This window comes from Haemaphysalis longicornis, unplaced genomic scaffold (genome assembly GCF_048455015.1).
Source record: "Haemaphysalis longicornis isolate Haplotype H1 unplaced genomic scaffold, Haemaphysalis longicornis Haplotype H1 scaffold_2, whole genome shotgun sequence".
Lineage (NCBI taxonomy): Eukaryota > Metazoa > Arthropoda > Arachnida > Ixodida > Ixodidae > Haemaphysalis > Haemaphysalis longicornis.
The window spans coordinates 286,343,166-286,364,904 of NW_027526295.1; the positions used below are offsets into that span (position 1 = coordinate 286,343,166).

The following is a 21,739-nucleotide window of genomic DNA, read 5'->3' on the forward strand; positions in this document are numbered from 1 at the left end:
GGTCCATTATTGTTTTCTGTCTTTATCAATGATGTTTCAACAGTGTTAAAAAACTCTTATTTTCTTCTCTATGTTGATGATGTCAAACTATTTAGGCACATTAGCGGTGTTCAGGACTGCTGTGCCTTGCAGAGGGATGTGTCGGAATTATCGGTCTGGTGCGGGAAAAACTGCCTAATTTTAAACCCCGCTAAGACAAAGGTTGTCACCTACAGCCGGAAAAGCCACCGTCTGCTGTTTTCCTACAGTATTGAGCGAGCTCCTCTGCAAAGGGTTGAGGAGATTAGGGACCTAGAGGTGCTTTTCGACAGTACCCTCTCTTTTTCTCCTTATATTAGGCTCATCACCCAGCGAGCGCTCCGAAGTCTTGGAAATGTGTGTCGGATTACAAAGGAATTTTCTTCTCCAGATCCATTTCTAATGCTATACAATGCAATATGTATACCACAGTTAGAATATGCCTCTGTTGCCTGGAACGGCATCTCCAAATCTAGTAGGGAATTAATAGAACGTGTGCAGAAGAAGTTTTTATCCATATTTAAGCATCGTCATCACAATCACAGTTTTCATTCTGATTCTGACTTACCCATAGTTCCTTCCATCTCTTCCTTGAACTGCAGACGTATGCGTGCAGACATTACATTTCTTCACAAAATTGTTCATGGTGACCTTTCTTGCGCAGACCTGCTTAACTGTTTAGAGTTTAGTGTACCACAAAGGCCCACCAGGTCGCATCGCCCGTTCTTGACCGCTGCGCGCAACTCCAATCATTCTCCTGTGCGCAGAATACAGAATTGTTACAACCGCTTCTTTGAACGCCTTGACATCTTTCAGAAATCCTTTACAATTTACCGTACAGCGCTGTTGAATACAGTATGTTAAACATCTATGATACGTCTGTCATTCTTTTTTTTTTCTGGAATTTGGTTTCTCTGCGGTTGTTTCTATACAACTGATAGTTGCCTATTTTTGAAACTGTTTACTGTCATTTGTTCGTCTTATCATTTGTCTCTACACTCTTGCCGTTGGTTTTGTTGTATTACTGTCAAACTTTGTTGCTCTGCCTGTCGTGTGGCCTTTACGACAGGCAGAGCAACATAGGCATCTTCTTTTTTTATTTTTTTACCTGTACCCAGGCTCCGCCTGTGCTTTATTTCTGTCATTTTCACTACTTCAATTTGTGTGTGTGTTGTCGCTTGTTTGTTTCTTGCTATATGTTTCGTGTATTTTGTTTTTATGTAACTATCCGTGCGCCAGCACTCAGGCCTCTGGCTGTTCCTGGGCACGTAAATAAACATGATTGATTATTGTTATTATTATTGATTGATTGATTATTATAGGAGTAGTGGTGGCTGTAGTTGCGGTACCTGCCGCTTTGGTACTACTGCTACTACCACCACAGCTAATGTTACCACAGAGTACTGACGTGCATATGCCACTGAAGTCGAAGTAACTGTCTCTCGCACTTGCAGTCTTGGCTTGATTTATTTCTCGGTGAAGGAACAGTACATTACACCGACTACATTTGGGAAGGCAGTCACTATTGTCCTGGTTTTCGCATTTTCTTTGTGCAGCGCGCTACGCTGTTTTTTTTTCAGGTCCTCCTCCATGTTGTTCTTGAATATTTACGCCCTTCATCCGCACCTGATCACACAGCTCACGCTGCGACCGAACAGAGAGTGGTAGCTTTTCAGGCTCAAGGTTCGTCCAGCCACCAACGACCGACCCTAATGCCAAGAGGCAGGCAGTCGCTCGGTGCTTCTTTGGTCATTATTCCGCGAAGCTCAATTGGCGCCATGCTGACTCTCGCGCCGCCTTATTCGGGTAAAAGGCAGGCTTCAGGGATTCAACACTGTTGACTGTAGGAATGCATTCTCTACGGGCTCGAGAAGCAATAAGAAGAGCGACCGATAGCTTGCGCCTTGTCCGCGCAATGTCTTTAACTCCGAAAGAAGCCGTATGTCTCTTGAGAGTAATTTACCGAGGGATTAAGCCTTCCTTCTCATTATCCGCTGGTCAAGACGGATCCAGAGATTATGCCGCAACGCTCCAGCACAGTCGCTACACCCACTAAGATTCGCTTCATCCTCTGCGAAGGTCTCTAGGGTGAACGAGCTTGCGTTTGGATCGCGCTGGAATTATCCCTCCCCGTTGAGGTCCCACGCGTGATTACCTACCACTGGGATTATACTCGCTGGCTGCACTTGGGAGTGCTTGACACTTTATCTGGCGATTAATTAAACGTCTCCAAAGCTGTCCTGCTAAGGAAAGGCGGTAAACAATTCCAGCGCGGCAGGTTATTGGCCTCGGCCTTGTAATCACAAAGCCGTCGCCCGCGTCAATTAAACAAAGCTGTCAATTGAACTTAGCAGTCTTAAAAAACGGGCTGCCCCGAGAAAGCCATTCGCAGCTCTCATCGGTCAAATGCCCCAATTAGCTTTTGGAGTGGTGGGTATGCTTTGTTCGTGACCAGCTCATCTGGACTCGTTATGAACGTGTTCATTACATTAACAATAGGCTAGACGACAGCAGTCGTGAAAAAATGGCAGCATCTCCACTCCGTGGATGATGGCGAGGGTGCGGATTATGGGGACTCGAAATGGCGTCCAAGGTGCGCCCCAAGTGACGTCCGATTTGCGCCCCGACCGTCTTTCGATTTGAACCGGAGTTTCAGCTTGATCATTCCCTAAATCGCTTGGTGGTGGTGTGCGCACGGATGGACGCGGACGGACATTGGGGGCTCCTAATTTACTCCGCACCGTTGCAGGCGAGGGAGTAAGCCGTTTCACTCTTGGGCACCAACTCACGGTCGTACCCCAGTGGGTAAGACAACTGACACTAACGCTGTCTGGTCTACCAGACACATGCTCGTATCCTTCTGGTGCCTGTGTGATTTTTTGCGATTTTAAATGCTATGCGCACGGACGGGGACGAACATTGTGAGGTCCTAAGGTACTCCGCGCCTAATATCGAATCGATTTTTTATAGCGCAGGATTTATACTTCCCATTTTGAGCCTGGTACTAGGTTACCTGAAACACTCTTTCCCCTACTGTTCTGACCCTCACACACCGCTATCCCATATGGCACATTGTATGGGCCTGTGACAGCATCCCACTATCCAGGCACCGATCCCACCCCATTCTCCTTACCATCACCCGTGAGGAACGCTGGGAGGCCGCCTTGCGTGACCCCAACCCCCCAAGTCCAAGAAGATCTGGCCCGCTTGGCCTACGGCACCTGACCCCTGCCCAAAAGTGGCCCTGCTGCCCGACGGACGACGGAGGAGACGTCGCCGGCCTAAGCGCCCCGGCTGTGGCCAAATAAAGTCATTATGTCTGTCTGTCTGTCTGTCTGTCTGTCTTCAACTTATACTCTGCCTGATCGTTTCGTGGAACAATGACGGCTACTAAAGCGGTACCTGGAGATTTTCCTGACGTCCGCGAGGTACCTGACGTGAGCCATTCCGCCCAGTGAAGATGGATGACCAGCGACGCCTTTTAGCACACGACATGGAATTTAGGCGAAATGTGTGAGCAAATGTTTTTCTCTTGGGTGTGGGCGGCGGTCTGCCTTAAGAAGACGCATACACCTAACTGGTCTTGCGAATGGTGCCCATTATAAATTCGTCGACTCAATATGAGTAAATTGTTGAGACGTATGATCGAAATCATGCTTTGAACGGCCAGCGACTTTGGTGGTGACCGCGTGCTAATTGCACGCGCACACCGTGTGGTGTTCGTTTGTCACCGCCTCATACCATAGAACGCTTCGCACTGCAGGGACAGTATAGCCGTGGGAGTTTTTGTTCGCAAACACAAAATGCAGACGGAACCCTAGCCATATATACGGTTCGCTTCAAATATTCTGAGAGCGATGTGGCACATTCACTCTTTGGAACCATGAGATAGGTGGAATATTTCCAGTCTCTTTGTCAGTCGCATTCCTATAGGCTTAACAAGGCGTTTTAAAGCGAAGCTGTGCATGGCTCCGATCGCGGAATCTTTCGTGTCCGTGGGCACAAAACTCCTGCAGGGCAGAACAAAGTGCAGTGAAAGAGAAAGAGAATGCGAAAAGGCAGCAACACATGATGTCGGCACGCGCCGCGCATGTTTCGAATAACGCGTACAGCAGCATTTTCGAGTACGCACCAAAAACACGTCTCGCACCCACGTTATGGATTTATTTTTTTTTTGTAATACTGATAACCCCAATCGAAGGGGTTGTAGCAGAGTGGATAATACACGGATAAGGTATTCGTCAACAATGGGAAATCAGTAGCGATTGAACAAGTCTCTTTATTTTTACGCACACACGGAAGGGACGTGCATATAAAAATACAAATTTAAAATGATGTGCGAGAAACATGCATCAGTACATGCGTACAATACATTTAACCAGGTGGCATTTTGTGATAGCACAGAATACAACACAGGAAGTGAGTCAGTACACTTTCGTGTATACAAGAGGGCCTGCCTGTTACGTTTGCGTTGTGATGTCGCTATAGGAAGGCCAGGACGACCGGAGAGCGACGTCAACGCAAGGAGCGGCCAAGGGAACAGAAACGGCAGCACGATTTAACCGAATGGCCAACGACAGTCTAGGATAGTGAACGCAGAGCAACACCTTTTCTCTATATGTACAAAAGAAGAAGAAAGCGCGCGCTTCACCTAAAAGACAAGATAGCCGTGCGTGGTTACGCGCCAGTAACAAAACGTAAGTAACCAAAGCAGAAGGTATAGTTCGCGGCAATGTGCACGAGTTTCCGCGACCAATTTGAAAGGCTAAATTTGTGCTGGGTTTGAACAGTCCGTCACACGCAATGTTGTTTAAAAGTTTATCAAGGTTGTAAAATCATATTGGGGTGTCACAAAAAAAACGGACAAAACAATGTAAAAAAAAAAAACGTGCTGTCTCACGTACAGAGGGCAGCACACTTGTCTATAACACAGGTTTCGTACTTATAGCCTTATCTTGCCTCGGCCGAAAAGCATTTGAGGAAAACTATTGTGGCATTCTGAAGTCTTAACCACTTATTTTGACCTCAACGTTTTCTGTGACAAGTTTGAGTCCGCAGTTTTGAGAGGTAACTAGTTGAAGTTGCGCAAGGGTGTTGTGCACTGTGCAATCATGCGCTAATGAAACACGAACACGAAAATGTAACCAGAACACACAAACCGCGCGTTTTCTTTCCATTCAAGTCAAAATGACGCGTGGCTTTGCTATAAAAACAAAGTTTGGAAATGTGGCTTTCGAAATACACCAATAGCGTGCCACTGCTGCACCTCAACGAATTAGCAGTATATATATATTTTTTATTTTCCGGGTTCTGGTTCCTATTTCCCTCTTCGTATTTCATTTTTCCGTGAACGTATACCTGGCGTCAAAAGTTTCCGGGACGCGATTTCAAAAATCGACGCCGATTGCTTCTGTCTGGCGGCTCACCTCTTAATTTGTCTTCCGAAGCGAAGCATCGCATTTCGTAGCATCATCCACTTACTCACACCAGGAGCTTACTTTAAAGGGACCCTGCAACACTCTTTGAGCAGTGCAAGTAAACCTGCGCGACGTTTAGATTACACTGCCAGGAATACCTTAGCCAAATATTACACGTGCACGTGAAGCGGTGAGCGCGCAAATCGATGTGAAAGACGCGGAAAAACCAACCGCTCTCTCTTCAGTTGTCCTCATTATGCAACCCCTGGCATTGCCTAAGGGACGTCACATAGGCCATGGCTGCCCGATCGGCTGTCACTGGTCAACTTCGCGGCTAGATTCTCCCATTTCCGTCGTCGTCATCGCTGTGTACGAACCTCTTCTATGCCTGAACCAGTAGGCACAGTTTTGCCGTTTCTTTTGTGTTTTGAGTGCGCGCGGAGTTTGAGCGATGAGCTCAATACTTCCTTTTCAACGGGACCACTCGACTACAAACGTTTATTGCTTCAAAAACGCCCTACCAGCCCGAGCGCGCACTTGCGAGCAGGCACCAACCAGACCGGAAATAGGCCCCTCCGCGTTGCGGAGAAAAGGAGAAAACTACCCGGCATGTGATATATCGAAGGCCACCGAAGAGAACGCCGCGAGCCGCCCCCCTCTCCGGGAGAGAGCGCGCAGCTTTCGTCGCCTTGTCCGCGCTCGAGTTGAGAGGGAACGATTATGCGCGATTTCTCATCGCGCGTAGTTTCGTTAATTGTGAACGGATTTTCATAATTCTTGCGGGAGGAGATTTCTGGGACAATAGACTTTATCTCAAAATACATTACAAGTAGTCGATGGCAAGTGTTGCAGGGTCCCTTTAAGGCAGTAGAGAAATTGTCTTTCATTTTCGCAATCGCGTCCCGGAAACTTTTGACGCCGCCTGTACTTCTGATGCCTCATTGCTTCAAAGACATCGGCAATTGTTAGGACGTCAGAGTTGTTCCCGGGCCCTCGCAAGCTGAGCAACGTATGTGGCAAAATAAACCGAATTCTATCAGCTAGTGCAAACCACACACAAAAAAAAACTAGGGTGCAGGTCAAGCAAATCTAGCTGTTTTTTTACGATGCGCAATGTGTGTTGTTAACTTGCTACCGCTGTCATGTAGCCGTGTATTTACGACAAACTGGGAGATTTTAAAATAATCAACATTAACGACAGCCTGATTAGGTGCGAAGGACTTTTCCATCGACCTCCACCCGATCCTTTCCTGCGCTTCCCGAGTAGGGTTACGAACTCTTATATTAAGTAAATCGGGACGGGGGGGGGGGTTAAGAGGGAAAGGGAGGGGGGGGGGCAGAGCATAGCGTACCCTAACATAAGGAGGCACAAACTCAGTTTTCTTTATTGCGGTATCTTCAAGAGAAATACATCGTTTCTTTATTGTTGCGGCGTCTTGTAGAGGTAATTGAGCTTATTCCATGCTGCTCGCAACACTTCCTCTTGCTGGATAGTGTACTCGTAAAAGTTGTCGCACTCACGCGGAAGTTCAGCTTTACCTGTAGCTCTGCCTGGATAAGTTCGTTCTAGCGTCGTGTTCCGTCGCATGAGGCGCCTTGTTGAGCGTTCGTTGGATCGCATAAGAATTTCTCACTGGACGGTCCGGAACAAATCCGGAACATACGACAATAATAACGCGGGACACGCGACGTTGTATGAAAAGCCGGGACACGCCCGCAAAATCCGGGACGGTTGATAACCCTATTTCGTCACTCCATCGAGTTAGTTACCTTCCCCTGGGCCGAGTTCCTTCTCTCGGTATCAATTTTGTTACCCTCGTGGTCCACCTGTTGTAGGTTCGTCTCGCTACATGGCCAGCCCAAGTCCATTCCTTATGTTCTTAACTTGAACTATGACATCTCCGACTCGAGTTTGCTCCCGCATCCAGGGAGCTCGTTTCCTGTCCCTAAGTGTTACTTCTATCATCGTTCGCTCCATGGCCAGCTGGGCCGACCTAAGTTTGCTTCCCCGTTATTTCGCAAGGCGCCAAGTTTCCGCTCCACACGCCATCACCGGCAGCACGCACTGGTGGTATATTTTTCTTGTGAGTGACACAGGTAGCTTAATTGCGAGTGCTTGCTGAATGCCCCCCAGCCCATATACTCTTATTCTTTCTAGTGGTTGGGGTCATCACCGACCACCTGGCCAAGTTCTACTTGTTGTAGCGTTCCGTTCCATTGGGTATGCGGCAGAGGGCGCATTAAACATGTTTATTAATCATTACTTTAGATTGATTCATATTTATTTTTAGCACCATGGCGAAGCTTCCTGATCGCAGTTCTTCAATTATTTTTGCAGTTGTGTAAAATATGCGATTGTGCGTAATATGCGATTGTAAAAGCATTGAAAGTCTATAAGGTCAAAGAAGGGTTCGCACTTATAACAGCATTGCTCCTAGTGTGGCTGTTCACCTATTGTTTTTGTGATGTGTCCATTTTATCAAAACACCATGACAAAACGACCAGAGAACTGATGGAGCCTTTCATGCTTAGAGGTGCGGCGACCAATGTGTTGGCGCTAGTTAGCGCCGCTTGCATTATCTCAACACAGAAAGAGTGCGCCTGTCTGACCAGATGACAACAACAATCGCGAGACTAGCCGAAGAATGCGTCTTCGTGCTTTCTATAGCCCTGTCCCCCAAGGAACTTCATTATTTACACGGGCGAAACAACGTATCATGCATAGCTAGCCGTATCAAAGGACACAATACGTGCATAGTGCGAGGGGAAATAAGCATTTCGCGTTTTTGTTTTGGATTTCTGGATTTTGGCACAGTTGCTATAAATTACTTATCAGGTGGACTATTTTCATCGTAAGTGTGTATGCGTGTTTATAAATATGACATGTTTCTGCAACAAAAAGCTCAGTTGGAAGTCACCGCTCGTCGTGTGGGCCTAAGCTTTATTCCTTGTTTTTGTTGCGCTGTAATATTTAGACGCCTATATATCTGAGCCACATTCTGTATAAGAAATGTTTGTGTTTTTTGTTTGAGTTACAGGCTGCACAATAATTTTTTATGCTTTTTGTTTTTCTGCTTATTAAGGCACATCCTTTTTCTTTGGTCTATGTGCCTCTGACGGTGTTCTTGTCTTTTAATGCGCACCATTCTTTGCCGAGTACCCCCACAGTCAGGACCGCGTAACGCCCTGCATTTTCCCAATAATGGAGATTTCGCGAAAGTTCTAAATGTAATCGAAAATTGGTAGAACGCAGTTTTGAAAAGAAAAAGAAATAAAAAGAAATATATCGAAAAACTACAAGAAATGGTGAGCCGCATAACGCCCTGCATTTCCCCAATAATGCAGATTGCGCGGACATTCCACCTGTAATCCTTAAAATAGCGTAAATGGAGATAATTGGTCGATAAGGCCTTCGACAAGGTCCCTCACAACCGCCTGATGGAAATTTACTTACTGCTCTTAATATCAACACTAAAGTTAATAGGTGGCTTAAAACTTCCTAACACATCGGTATCAGTCAGTAACCATTAACGACCATTCCTCCACTTTAGCTCAAGTAACTTCCGGTGTCCCACAGGGCTCAGCCTTAGGTCCTATCTTATTTTTAATATATATCAATGACATTAACAGTAATATCTGTTCTACTATCGGATTATTTGCGGATGACTGCGTCATTTATAGGCAAATAAAAATTCCAAGATTTCTTTTTCTTGCGAGCAGACCTTAATCAACTGACGAAATGGTGTAGGGATAGGCAGATGGAAATAAGTGTGCCCAAAACTAACGCCATAACACTTACAAAAACCACCACGTCAGAGCCCCGCCACTATGTCTCAATACTATGCCCGTACAAACCGTAACCATGGTAATATACCTTGTGGTAAAATAACGTCTGATCTAACTTGGAACCATCATATCGATGCAATAACCAGCAAAGCATTGAAATCACCCGGATTTATTAGACGCAGTCTGCATTCAGCTAACACAACCACAAAGCCTCTTGCATACCAAACACTAGTTAGATCAGTGATAGCAGCATTAATCTGGAATACCCATCAGTCGTGTCTTGTAAATAAACTTGAAGCACTTAAAAATAAAGCTGTCCGATTAATTCTCAGGAACCTCTCACGACCTTCAAGTACAACAGAAATGAAAAAAAAAATCCCTGAACTTACCACCTCTACAGAAAAACGCCGGCTTCATAGTCTTTTATCGGTTTTTAATAGGCTGTACCACAGCCAGTCTTCTTTCGCTGTCTCATCCATAAAACCCGGTAGTCGCGTTTTTTTCCAGTTTAGGTCGTGCATTCAAAGTGCAGCCAATATTCGCACGTACCAACCTGTTTTTCCTCTCGCCACTCGTACTTGGTATTCGCCACTGGCATCAGCTCCCAGGTAACATGGTTACCCTATAGCTTAACTACGATTCATTTATTAAAGACTTAAGGTTGTACCTCAACGTAGAAATTATTTTCCAATGTTGTGCTATTTTTGAAACTGTTGGATTTGTTCAATGTTTATTTTGTGCCATTTTGAACCTGTGCCTTTTTTAGCCCTGTCATTTTTCAACCATGCACTTCGACATGAATGTGTTTGTATTTGTATTTCCATGAGTGTTGCTGCTTTTAATGTTTTCACTCCCACCTTCATGTAACGTCCGTAAGGGTCTTTGGGGTAAATGAAAAAGAAAAAGAACGAAATTTTGAAAAACAAAAAAATTAGAAAAATATAAAAAAATTACGAAGAATGGTGAACCGTGTAACGCCCTGAATTTCCACAATATTGCAGATTTTGTAAAAGTTACACCTGTAATCGTTAAGATAGCGTAAATTGAGATAATTGGTCGAACGAGACGAAAAAAAACTACAAGAAAATTATAAAAAATTACGGAAAATGGTGAACCATGCAACGTCGTGCATTTCCACAATAATGCAGATTTGGCGCAAGTAACCTCAGTAATCGTGATAATAGCGTAAATGGAAATAATTGGTCGGGCAGGATTTAGAAAAACAAAAAAATGGCTGAGAAGAACTCACACTCAAGAAAAGAGGCATAAGAATGCTACGCATAAGAAGACAATTCTCTGAATTTGAACACATTTTTAAAGTTGTTTGGTACGTTCATTTTTGCGGGAGTAACAGATCATTGCATTCAGAACCCTATATTTCCACGGAACTTGTAGAGGCGAGTTAACGCCATGTTGTCTACCCGAAGCGCTTTTTCCACCGAGCTGAATCCGTACCAACTAGCCCAACTTTTCTGCACGGACATGATCTATCGGGAAAAGATGAAGCTACTTGAGGCCGCCAATAACTGCGCGTGCAGTTGGTATTCTCTTTGTTAGACTGCTGAGCGGGCATTAGCGCTCCCCAATTTTCCAATCATGAACGTTATATAAGCCTATCGTCGACGACGTCTCATAGCGGGTCGCTATAGTTTGAAGCCGTTTTGTTTTGCAAATAATGTTACAGGCGCTCTAGAAGTCTCTAGTATTACGCTGACAAAGAAAGCATTTCGACGCAACGCACGTTTTTCACGGCACGATGGAGAGGCAATTCGCACAGGATCAGTTTTTTGAGTTCGCGAGAGAAGTCAGAAGGAAGCAAACGAGAATGGGAAAGCCGGGTAAGTTAACCGGCGTAAACCCACTTCGCTACCCTATACGCGTAAAAAAGAGTGAAATCGAGTCGAAAGAAAAATTACGACCGCGTTGACACCCCTCGATAAGCTTCTGTGTAGTGTAAAAAGGCCTTTATCATTCCTTCATTTTTCAGTTTTCATACATTCCTTCCTGTTTTTGCTTTGGTGGTCGACGAGAAAAAGGGCGCGTTCGTGCGGGAGATTTGTCCTCCGAATAAGTGTCGGCCGAGGGAAATTAAGAGCCTCTGTTCAGCGGACGGACGCTCTGTTGTCAAGCGGGAGCCAACAGGTGAGAAGTGCTCGATAGCCTCGTCCGCATCCCAGAGAACAGCGGCGGCATCAGTCAGTCCAGATGAGGTGGAAAAATGCCCAGCCTCGGGCTGCACTGCAGCAAGGCTGCCTCGGATCGAGGAAGCCACGAGGACCCGGCATTTGACGGACCGCGAAATTCGGGCGAAATTTTGACCACGCGTAGCCGACGCGGCTATATACGCCCAACCGCGTGCAGTGATCTTGCCGCATCAATTGAGTTCAGGGGGACTCACCTGACCACGTTCCTATGAGACTCACTAATTCATGATGACCCACGGGCTTAAAGAGCATCATTCCTGACGGCCTAGTTTGTTTCTTTTAGAAATATATAGCGCATCTTAACTGCAATACAAAATAAACAAGAAATGCATTTTAGTTTATCTAGCTTTGATTAGGTGGCACTAGCGGTCTTCCATGGGAGAGTTTTATTTTATTTTATTTTATTTCAGTACAAAAGATATACAAATAAGCCAACTTGGACGTTGAGCACATCTCTGTGTGTTTGTAAAAAGTTTCGTGTTGGTGCTAGACGGCTTTTAGGCCCTTGGATCGTGAAGTAGCAAGTAGCCTAGGAATGTTAACACACACTTTTAGCACTGTAGCGCACGGGCTAATTTATTTTTATGTCCTTACTCAAATTCCTCTGTCACCTAAATCTGCTTACGTTGTTTGAAGGCGAAAGCTTAGCGAATCGAGGACTTATTCGCTGCTACGTGACGCTTGCGGCTTTTTCATCTTGGTCCTTTGACGCGGGTTATTCCGATAAGCAGACTAGCCGGAATACACGCGGCAGCCTCCTCACTGGCGGAACCTGTCACGGCGCGCGCACCAAGGTAACTCTTGTTCCACCCTGGCCGCGTTAGTGCTCACGTTAGTGCTCCGGTTAGAGCACTTGGCTGCTGCTCTGGCGAACCATGTCCCAAGCCAAAGAAACGCAATTACCTATTCTCTTTGCACCGGCGGCCATTCTGGTACCATCCGTGTTGACGCCGACGGTATACGGTCATTTTTCGTGTTTGATGAGACACCCGGAGCTTTCCCCTCAATAAGCGGTCAAATCGTTTTCTTTCGTTTAGCACTTGTAGCGAGGGGAGTATTCTGCCAGCTTCAAGTTTAGCGAATTATCGCTTATAATTCTACAAAGCCAGTTGAACGAGTTCAAGGCAAAATAACGGGCTGAAATAATGCTGGAAAATCGACCAAGCTAAGGAAAAGTAATACCACATGCCCCATAAGGAGCTTACTGAGCGGCTTCAGCGCTAAGCTGCTTACGTGTTCGTTGCTTTGTTGCTACAAAGTTGCGGCAAAGCGATTGATCGGCCGGTTATCCGGGGCCTGATCACTCTCAGTGCCGGTTGCTTGCATAGGAACGGTCGATGGGTAGCGACTACCTGTGCGATGGAGGGCCATAAGGGACGACGGAGCAGGCAGGGGGCGCAGATAGCAAGCGAGGCGGGCCGGTCTCGGCGTCGGGGGGACATTGATTTGCGAGCCAGCGTGGCGGATCGATGTCGGGCGGCCATCCGGCGCAGCAGGCAGCGACTCTTGGTCGTGCAGCGCCCGACGGCGGCCTCGAAGGCCACTGGGCGCCGCGGAAGCGCACACAGCATGCGCAGCGCCCGTTCATTCCTCCGGCGGCTCCACTGGGCCCTTCTCCTTTCGCCTGGCCGGCCTCTCTTGTGCAAACGTTTTCGGTTCGCTCCCTTCCGCGCCTTCATGCCGCGCAGCTCGACCACTGCTTGCCTAGTGTACCTTTTTTTCCCTCTTTCAGCCGCATTTCGCCTGCAACACCAATGCTGTTCTTTGAGCGACGCTTTTTATCAGTGCTCACTGCCTGTATTTAACTTTTGTCCTGTTTCTTGAAATACTAGGGACAACTTACCGTACGAAAGTCACTGTTGGATACTGGCGCACCTTTACGGGCCTGCCTACCTTCTTTCCCTCCCTCCTTCGCTCTCTTCCTTCATTCCTTCCTTCCTTCCTTTTTTTTTCTTGCCTCAACCTTTGCTCGTTGCGCTTCTTTCTGTCGCTTCACCCTTGGACCATTTTGTTCGAATATGCTATCAGGGTCCGCAGTAAATAGGATGCCGAGTTTTGCATCCTATCAGTCAGAGGCCACGTCTTGCAGGTGGTTTGAAATTTTTAAAAATGCGCTCTACTGATAGAATTCAATATGTGTGCACTAGTTTTTGTGTAATATTTGAGCAATATTTGAGCTCAAGTTGCCTTGTTGAGGCTAAAGCCATAAGGGCCGCAATCCTGCGAAAAGTACCGTCGTTGTTCTAGTATTCCTTGTCCGCAAAATAAAATGGCCGCTGCTGTAAAGGGTACATAAAAAAAAAACCATCGGTACACTTCACTAGCTTACGTGCTTCGAAGTCGAAAGCCGGGTGAGCTGATTAACAATTGATTTTCTGCTATATCGCATTTTAATCGCTTTCTTCGATTTCGTCTCATCTTTCGTCTCACCCCGACCAGCTTATTTTCTGCTACGCAGTGCATGCGTCTCTTCCTTTGCTTTCGTTTCTTCGTCTTACGGGGCAATTTATGTCAGCTAGCGGACTGGCACACGCCACATCTTCCGTAAGATCGCGGTTCAGTGCGGCTGGCGCGCGTTTGTTCTACTTACGCGCCATCACATCTAGGTGTCACGCGCACGCACTATCCTACACCTTTCACGTTTAAAATTCATAGCTTTGTGAGCATTGTGAACATTACCTCTCAAATCTTCCGATTCCTGGCCCATTCTCCAAGTGTGTATGTGCCACGAACAAAGGAACAACAACTGCAGCGTTTTTTCTACGCTGGTACCGTGCGGAGATAGCACGGTTGGTAGAGCACTAGGTCGCAAAGTGGTCAGGCCCGGGTTCAAATCCCATAGGATCACACGTGCGCTTTTAAGGACTATAGTCTTTCTTGGGCTACTAGAACGCGGAAATTTTGATATGTCTGTTTGTCTGCCTGTCTGTCCGTCGATTCAGCCACCCGGCCAAAGTAAACGCAGTTGTTGAACGCGATGCTTATATAGCCAAAACCATTTCTAGACATCTATATCCGGTGGCAGTGTTCATACTTGCCAACATTGTTGAGCAAAAGCAAGAAATTATGCATATGTGAGGCACAACAGCAGTACAGAAGTGATATTTGCCGTGTTCTTTCATTTGAAAAAAATGTGGTTGATCCCTCTTCCATAGGAACCGGTAAAACACGCAAGTGAAATGTGCCTTCACAGGAGCAGTTGAAGGTTTATTGTGCATCGATTACAATTCGCTATGTATATTTCGTCGGTATGGCAACGTTATACACATCAGCGGTAGACACTGCATTGCACACGCCGGAGCATTGCGTAAATCCGACTGAAACCACAGGCGCTCGCAAACCGTCCGTGAGAACGAAACCAAGCGGGTTGTCAGCGAATCGTTTGGGGAACACACGGTCCGCTGCAGCGAAAGGAGCATCGGGCCGTATTACGACCGCGACATTCGCAAGACTGCCGGCGCTCAATAGCGTCATGATGCACTACTTCGCTTCGCCTCTCCTAGACAGCAGCACCATCTGAAGGAAAGGATATAAGCGCGTTCGTCGCCCTATTTACGCGTATGTTCGTGGCGCAGTTGGGAGCGCGTTTCGTACCTCTCGTTGCGGCGAAAGAGTTCGTGGCTCAAATCCCGGCGCAGCCGCGTCAATCGAAGTTTTTCTGGCGATGTCATTTCCGTGACAGATTTGACGTCAGTGAGATCTTGGTGGATCCCGGCCTAAAACACTTTCGTGTTAAAATACTTGGATGCTTCATCTTAAAGGCGCTAGTGTTCCTTGGGCTCCGATGGCAAACGAAATATTAGCCACTGTACGAGTGCGAAACGCGTGGCCCCCCGCCGCGGACAGGGTGCCGAATCCCTGGCAGTGTCCCATATAGGTGCGCAAAGTCGTGTATTTCCCAGGGCCAGTGCCAAAGGGCGCCACCAGTGTCGCTTGCCGTATCTTCGGCGGTTCGCTGGAAAGAACGGTGCCATATCACGCGGTTTTGCAACCTTCATCGACCATGCTCATGAAGTGCTGTAGACGCGAAGGCGTGCCAAGAAGACGCAAGGAAAAGATGCGAGGGCTTATATGCAGCGGGGGCAGCAGAAGACATTTGCAGCGAGGCAAGCAGATGCGCGGACATTTTTTTGTTTACTCTCTCCTGCAGCGGCCGTTTTCTTGACCAGACAACAACAGCAACGGCGCTTTTTTCGTAGATTGGGGCCCTTAAGCATTTCGCCTTAAAACAAGCGTGATACGATGGGATTTGGACCCGGGTCTCCTGGCTCCCGTGGAGCAGCTCAGTACGCTGCGACTACGCAACCTGCGACCACACGTTTGGAGTGGTAAACCAAGACAAAAGTTGTTGTCGTTGTTGTTCCTTTCTGCGTGAAGCTTGCCAACTTGGGGGACTGCCCAGGAATCGTATAGCTGTGAGGAAGTTCAGTAAGCACATCCATGTGACACATCACGCCATCCAGGGGTACGTTTTAACATGTATGCACTTGCTTTGGTTGTCTATTTAACGTAACTGAACCGTCTGATCACTGTTTTGTTGAGGGCAGAAATTAAGCGCTGTCTTTTTCTGGTACATTTTGGAACGAACACTCACAAAAGATATGGATATCACGCCTTTTTCAATCCGATTTTTGCCATTCGGATTTACTGTTGAGCCACCCTGTGACATGTTTGTTTTAATTGGTCTTTACAGTCTATGGCGGTTTCGCTTATACTGAGCCACCTAGATCAACAATGTCGTATTTCCGAGAAACTTTGTCGTTTGTAAGTGGTGGGTATAATTATTTCGAAAAACAACCTTACCAGTTCCTTCTTTTGAACTCGTGTGTGTCCTTGCCTGAATTTTAATGTGTTTGTGCTCGCCCTGACTTAAGTGTGTTCTCTTATTTGCTTGACTATGTAGTGTCCTCACACTGTCGTTACGTTTGAGCTTATTCTCCTGTGCAATATAAAAAAAAATTTGTTGTGTAGTGGTTCCGCGTCTGGAAGGCGAGATTGTGTAGCGGAGTTCGAGTCCCGTAAGGTCTTCATTTATTTATTTGTTTGCTTTACTTAAAGAATAATATTTTTATTATGCTTGAAATCCATTTATTCCAGCTTTGTACATTGTAAATTTGACTTGGTGTAATTTTGTTCGTTTGGGTTAGTTTCAGCTACTGTTTTCGTACATTTTTGTAGTTTTGTCTTCTTTATGTCGGTTTAGTTTAGTTTTTGTTGAATATTTTCTACAACATGGTTGTTTTCTTGGGCCTTGGTTCACATATTTTTTTTTCAATTTGGGTGGTTTTGTCCACATTAGGTTGGTTTCAGCCTTCAGTGCAGGACAGCAAAGGGCCGGCTGAGCTAGCTGCAGTAAGCAAGTACTTAAGTGATTTTTTTACGATTGGATTGTTTGGTTCATTTTTGGTTCGTTTTTGTTGTTATTTATTTCTGTTTGGGTGGTTTTGTGTGCGTTAGGTAGATTTCTGCTGTGATATAGCCCCCATAGCCAGCTCAGATGACAGCTGGCTGAGCTAATCAAGAGACGCATACACGCGCCCGCTTCACAAAATTCTAAGGAATATGAAACGGAAATGCAAAAGCTGTAAAATAGTGTGTGCCGCTTGACCCCTGAGCGTGATGTCACAAGAATAGAACAGGTGTAAACAATTGCGCAGAACTCAGATTACATGGAAGTTGAGGCGTGCGCCAGTCTGCTAGTCGACGTAATACGCGCCGCAGGACGCAGAAGCGAAGGCGATGAAAGCGACGCGTGCAGGTACGATGCAGCAGCAAATAAGTTGTTAAGAAGTATCCCCGGGCTTTCACCGTCAAAGCCCGTAAGCAGACGTTCCCAGAGTAATGGTTTGCACACGAAAGAAAACATGAAGTGAATTAAATTTAAAAAAGCACACTCCAGATGACTTGGCCTAGTTTTGAAAACAATTTTCTAGTGATGGTCCGTACTGAAAAAATAATCCCGTTTCTGGGTTCAAAGATTTTTCATTTTTAGTATTTTCCCCCGCAGGTTTCTTGGTAGAAAATTTCCTGCAAATTTCCCTGCATTCTCTTTTTGCAGCTGATAGATGCTTACGTCGGTTCCTGTTCGGTTTTAGGCGTTGGCCAGCGCCACCTGTGTCTACTTTACGTAGCCTTGCGGACGCAGCAACCGTTGAGAGAATCAGTTTTAGCGTGAACTAAATTACACTACATCTGCTGCTCAGCAGCATTTGACAATGAATTTCACGTTTTGTACCAAAGAGCATGCTTAATTGGCAAAATAAAGCTCTAAGTCAAAACTGCCCCGTATGAAAAAGAAGACATTGTCGGGTAATTGAGGTAATTTTAATTCAGCGCCGCGACTGCTGGCGCCATCTCTTGTTGACAGCACGCGGGCAAAGACGCACCCGAAATACTTTTTTGTATATTAGATGTAACGCATCTCATGCTCGCCCCTCTGTCCTTCCTGCGTCTGTCCGGCGTTGTCCGCACAGCTGCGCCTCTCCTCCTCTCTTCTCTCCGATAGCGAACACTCTCTCCCAAACAGCTGCGGGTTGGCGCAGCGCGCTCTCACTCCGTTGCTAGGCGCCGGTGGGCAGCGCTGCGCTCGGTGCTGCGCGCGCTGCGCATGTGCAGTACTCTCTCTCTCCGCGCTCTCCTCTCCTTCAGGCGCTGTGAATGTAAAGGGGCATGCCGCGCTCCGGCGGTCTCAGTCGACGGTCGTCCGTGCTACGCTTGCACTCTCTCGCAGTACTCGACGATTGCTTGATGCGACGGTATAAGCATAATCAACACGATGGAAACGCCAATGGAACCCCCCGAGATGCGTTGCATCACACCAGGGTTCCCGCGAGGGGAGGTGGGCGTAATTTTGTGCAGGAATACATGCGAACAGGTTTCAGGAATTCAGCCGCCACAGCTTCATGTTTTACTAGCTCTTTCTCATGGCGTATTCTTTCCTCTATCCTCCTTCCTGTTTCATGAACGGGATTGGAAGCGGTCATAGATGCATGTTGCTTGCGGGAACACGACTGCGGATATTTGAACATAAATCCGACTAAGTCTTAAGGGAACGTTTAATAAGAAAACAGACGAATAAGTGATGCGAGGAACGGTTTACTGTCATTATTGTTCCTGTTTACTCCACGATTATTACAGTTCCCTGTGTCTATTCTCTTTTTTACTTTTGCCCAAAATTACCGCCGGAAATTCCCCGCACGATATATCACTGCAATGTTCCAATTTTTGTACTTTTCATTCAGTTACCCTAACCCCAATTTCGCTAATAGATTGCAAGCCATCGTGGCACGCTCGAACCACGGCCGCTCGGTGAAAGATTCAGCGAAAGATTCAGCTCGAACGTAGAGAAGAAAAAACATGGCGGTGTATCTGCTCGCTGCGCTGCAAGTATCCCCGCACGACGGCAGTCTTCTTCCGCCCCTGTCCCGTAGTCTTCTCCCTTTTCCATCCTCCCTTCCCTTCTCGTTCCTGCCATGAGGGATGCAATCCAGATCTCTTCAATCCAACTCAATTTTCCCACGTTCGCTCTGCTCGCGCACCGACTGTTGGGACAGCACGTATCATTTCAAGCGAAGCTTGTATTGGCTGACTTGCGCCGTCAATGGTGGCGCACGCCGGAACGCCTTACGCCGAAACCAACTTTACCAGCGTGCTCTACGGACGATCATGGGGATGATGTCCTTGAACTGCTTGGCGGTGTTGTGACGTTGCCATCCCACCACTGGCAACCCGTTGTAGCATACGGGAAGGCGTCCCAGCAGCGGGCTCCGTCGCCTCCGGCGGGCGAGGTAGCCTGGTGGTCGAACGCCCAACAAATGTTGCTGCCTTGGTGACGACGACAAGTCGAACGCAAGCTTAACTGGTTTACTGCGTGGCGAGAGATGAGCCGAAGCAAGACAGAAACAATGCCTATACGGGCGAGGTTACAGTACGGGGCTCGAGCAGAGTGACATCATTGATTCGCTGCTCCACGAGTGCACTTTGGCGCTTGGGGCTCGTATTTAAACCCGAAGCGCTAATGGTCAAACAAGCCTTCCCCCCTGCTTCCTGCGCACAGCGCGACATGGTACAGACGCGCAACACTCCTTCCAGAGTTCATGAGGAGTCGGTAGTAGCGGCGCACGCTGAGTCCGAGAGAGGGGAGAGAGGAGGTCTCCGCAACGGCGCCTGTGTCCTTCGGACAAGTGCCGAGTCTGCCGCCGCCAAAGTTTGAATCACGCAGACATAGACGCGCCCGCGATCCGGCCTTTCCCAGTCATGTTGCAGCTTGTCGGCTGTTGCTGCCAGCCTTAGTCACCGACAGAGAGGCGCCCACTCGGAAGGCGCGCGTAGTGGTGGCTCCGCCACGAAGCAGAAGAGCACTTCACGAAGCCTGCAGCGCATCGGCGCGCTAAATCGTAACATATGAGTACCCGCTCGTGGGGATCGGCCAGTGTTGCGACGTTGTCATCCCACCGCTGACAACCCGTTGCTGCGTACGGGGAGACCGACCTGAGCCGAGCTCCGTCGCCTCCGACATACGTGTATTAGCGTGGTGTGAAGCGAGCGGCCAGCCGCTGTTGCAGTCGTGAAGAAGTCCAGAAGCTGTAGGCAAAACGTAACTGTTTACTCCATAGCGGGAGGTCAGCCGAAGCCAAAGAACAATGCCCCGACGGGCGAGGTTACAGTACAGGACTCGAGCAGAGTGACAGCATTGATTCACTGCTCAAACAGGAATGGAATATAGCGCTTGCGGGGGTCGTATTTATACCCAAAAGCGTCAACGGTCAAAAGCGTCAACGGTTTCCTCTAGATTGTGCACATGCCACGAACGTCCCAGACACACGCAACACTCTTTCCAGAGTTCGTGAGCATTCGGTAGTAGCGGCGCACGCTGACTCCGAGAAAGGGGAGAGAGGAGGACGCCGCTGCGGACGCGGGGCCTCTGTGTCCTTGGGACGCGTTGAAGCCTGCCTGGCCGGCAACCGCCGAAGTTTGAAACGCGTCGAAAGATAGGCACCAGAGACCCAGGCTTGTCGAGACGTGAAAGCATGAGTCACCGACACGGGGGGCCTGCGTGAAAGGCGCACGTAGTCGAGGCTTCGCAGCCCAGCCGAGGAGTGTTGAAACAAAGCCCAACGGCGGGCTCAATCGTAACAGCTTCTCCGCCGGGGGTCCGAGATCCCGATTGATAAGGGTCTTCAACCGTTGTCCGGAGGGATGCTTTCGGAGAGAAGTGCTCGCCGGATGCTCGACTCCAGGCCTTGGCTGTACGACACCGTGCTGGAGCTTCACCGGGCCGGTCACTGGACTCCCCAAGGACGTCTCTGGCTTGGTCAGGCAAGCAACAGAACAACACAGGAAGACACAACCGCGTCGCCGGCAAGTGTGAAGGCAAATTCACACTGAACCTCTACCAGGCTTTTAGTTGCGATAAAATACGCTAATAACTAACTACACTAGTTATATTTTAGCCCAGCAGTACTTTAGACAAGCACACAAACTTGAAAGGTGACATTTCGCGTGATTGGAAATGTCCCACACAAAAAGAAACGTAATCGTAAAGGGCGAAACCTGCTGTAGGAAAAACAATGCGATTGAGAAAGTCAGGCGTCTACAAGTCCGAAGCCGCCTTGACGTCCGTGGTGTTGGATTTCGCACCGCTGGCTCCAGGTGTGACGAAGTTGCCATCCAACCGCTGCCAACCAGTTGTTGCGACCGGGTGGGCCGACCCGAGCCGAGCTCCGTCGCCTCCGACATACGTGTGGTAGCGTGGTGTGAAGCGAGCAGCCAGCCGCTGTTGCAGTCGTGAAGAAGTCCAGAAGCCGTAGGCTAACGTAACTGTTTACTTCATAGCGAGAGGTGAGCCGAAGCCAAAGAACAATGCCCCGACGGGCGAGGTTAGAGTATAGGACTCGAGCAGAGTGACAGCATTGATTCACTGCTGAAACAGGAATGGAATATAGCGCTTGCGGGGGTCGTATTTATACCCAAAAGCGTCAACGGACCAAACAAGCGTTCCCTCTAGATTGTGCGCACGCCACAAACCTCACAGACACACGCAATACTCTTTCGAGAGTTAGTGAGCAGTCGGTAGTAGCGGCGCACGCTGAGTCAGAGAGAGGGAAGAGAGGAGGACGCTACAGCCGACGCGGGGCCTCTGTGTCCTTGGGACGCGTTGAAGCCTGCCTCGCCGGCAACCGCCGAAGTTTGAAACGCGCCGGAAGATAGGCGCCAGAGACCCAGGCTTGTCGAGACGTGAAAGCATGAGTCACCGACACGGGGGTGCCTGCGTGAAAAGCGCACGTAGTGGAGGCTTCGCCGCACAGCCGAGGA

General features: G+C 48.0%; 2 protein-coding genes across 2 annotated transcripts in view; one reads left to right on the forward strand and one right to left on the reverse strand.

Moving 5' to 3' along the window:
* The window catches only part of C12.1 (spliceosome-associated protein CWC15), a 385,811-nt gene that overhangs the window by 178,196 nt on the left and 185,876 nt on the right, over positions 1-21,739 (reverse strand). The gene's annotated exons all lie outside the window — the stretch shown is intronic.
* LOC144170808 (retinal guanylyl cyclase 1) overlaps positions 1-21,739 on the forward strand; it is a 220,827-nt gene that overhangs the window by 110,235 nt on the left and 88,853 nt on the right. The gene's annotated exons all lie outside the window — the stretch shown is intronic.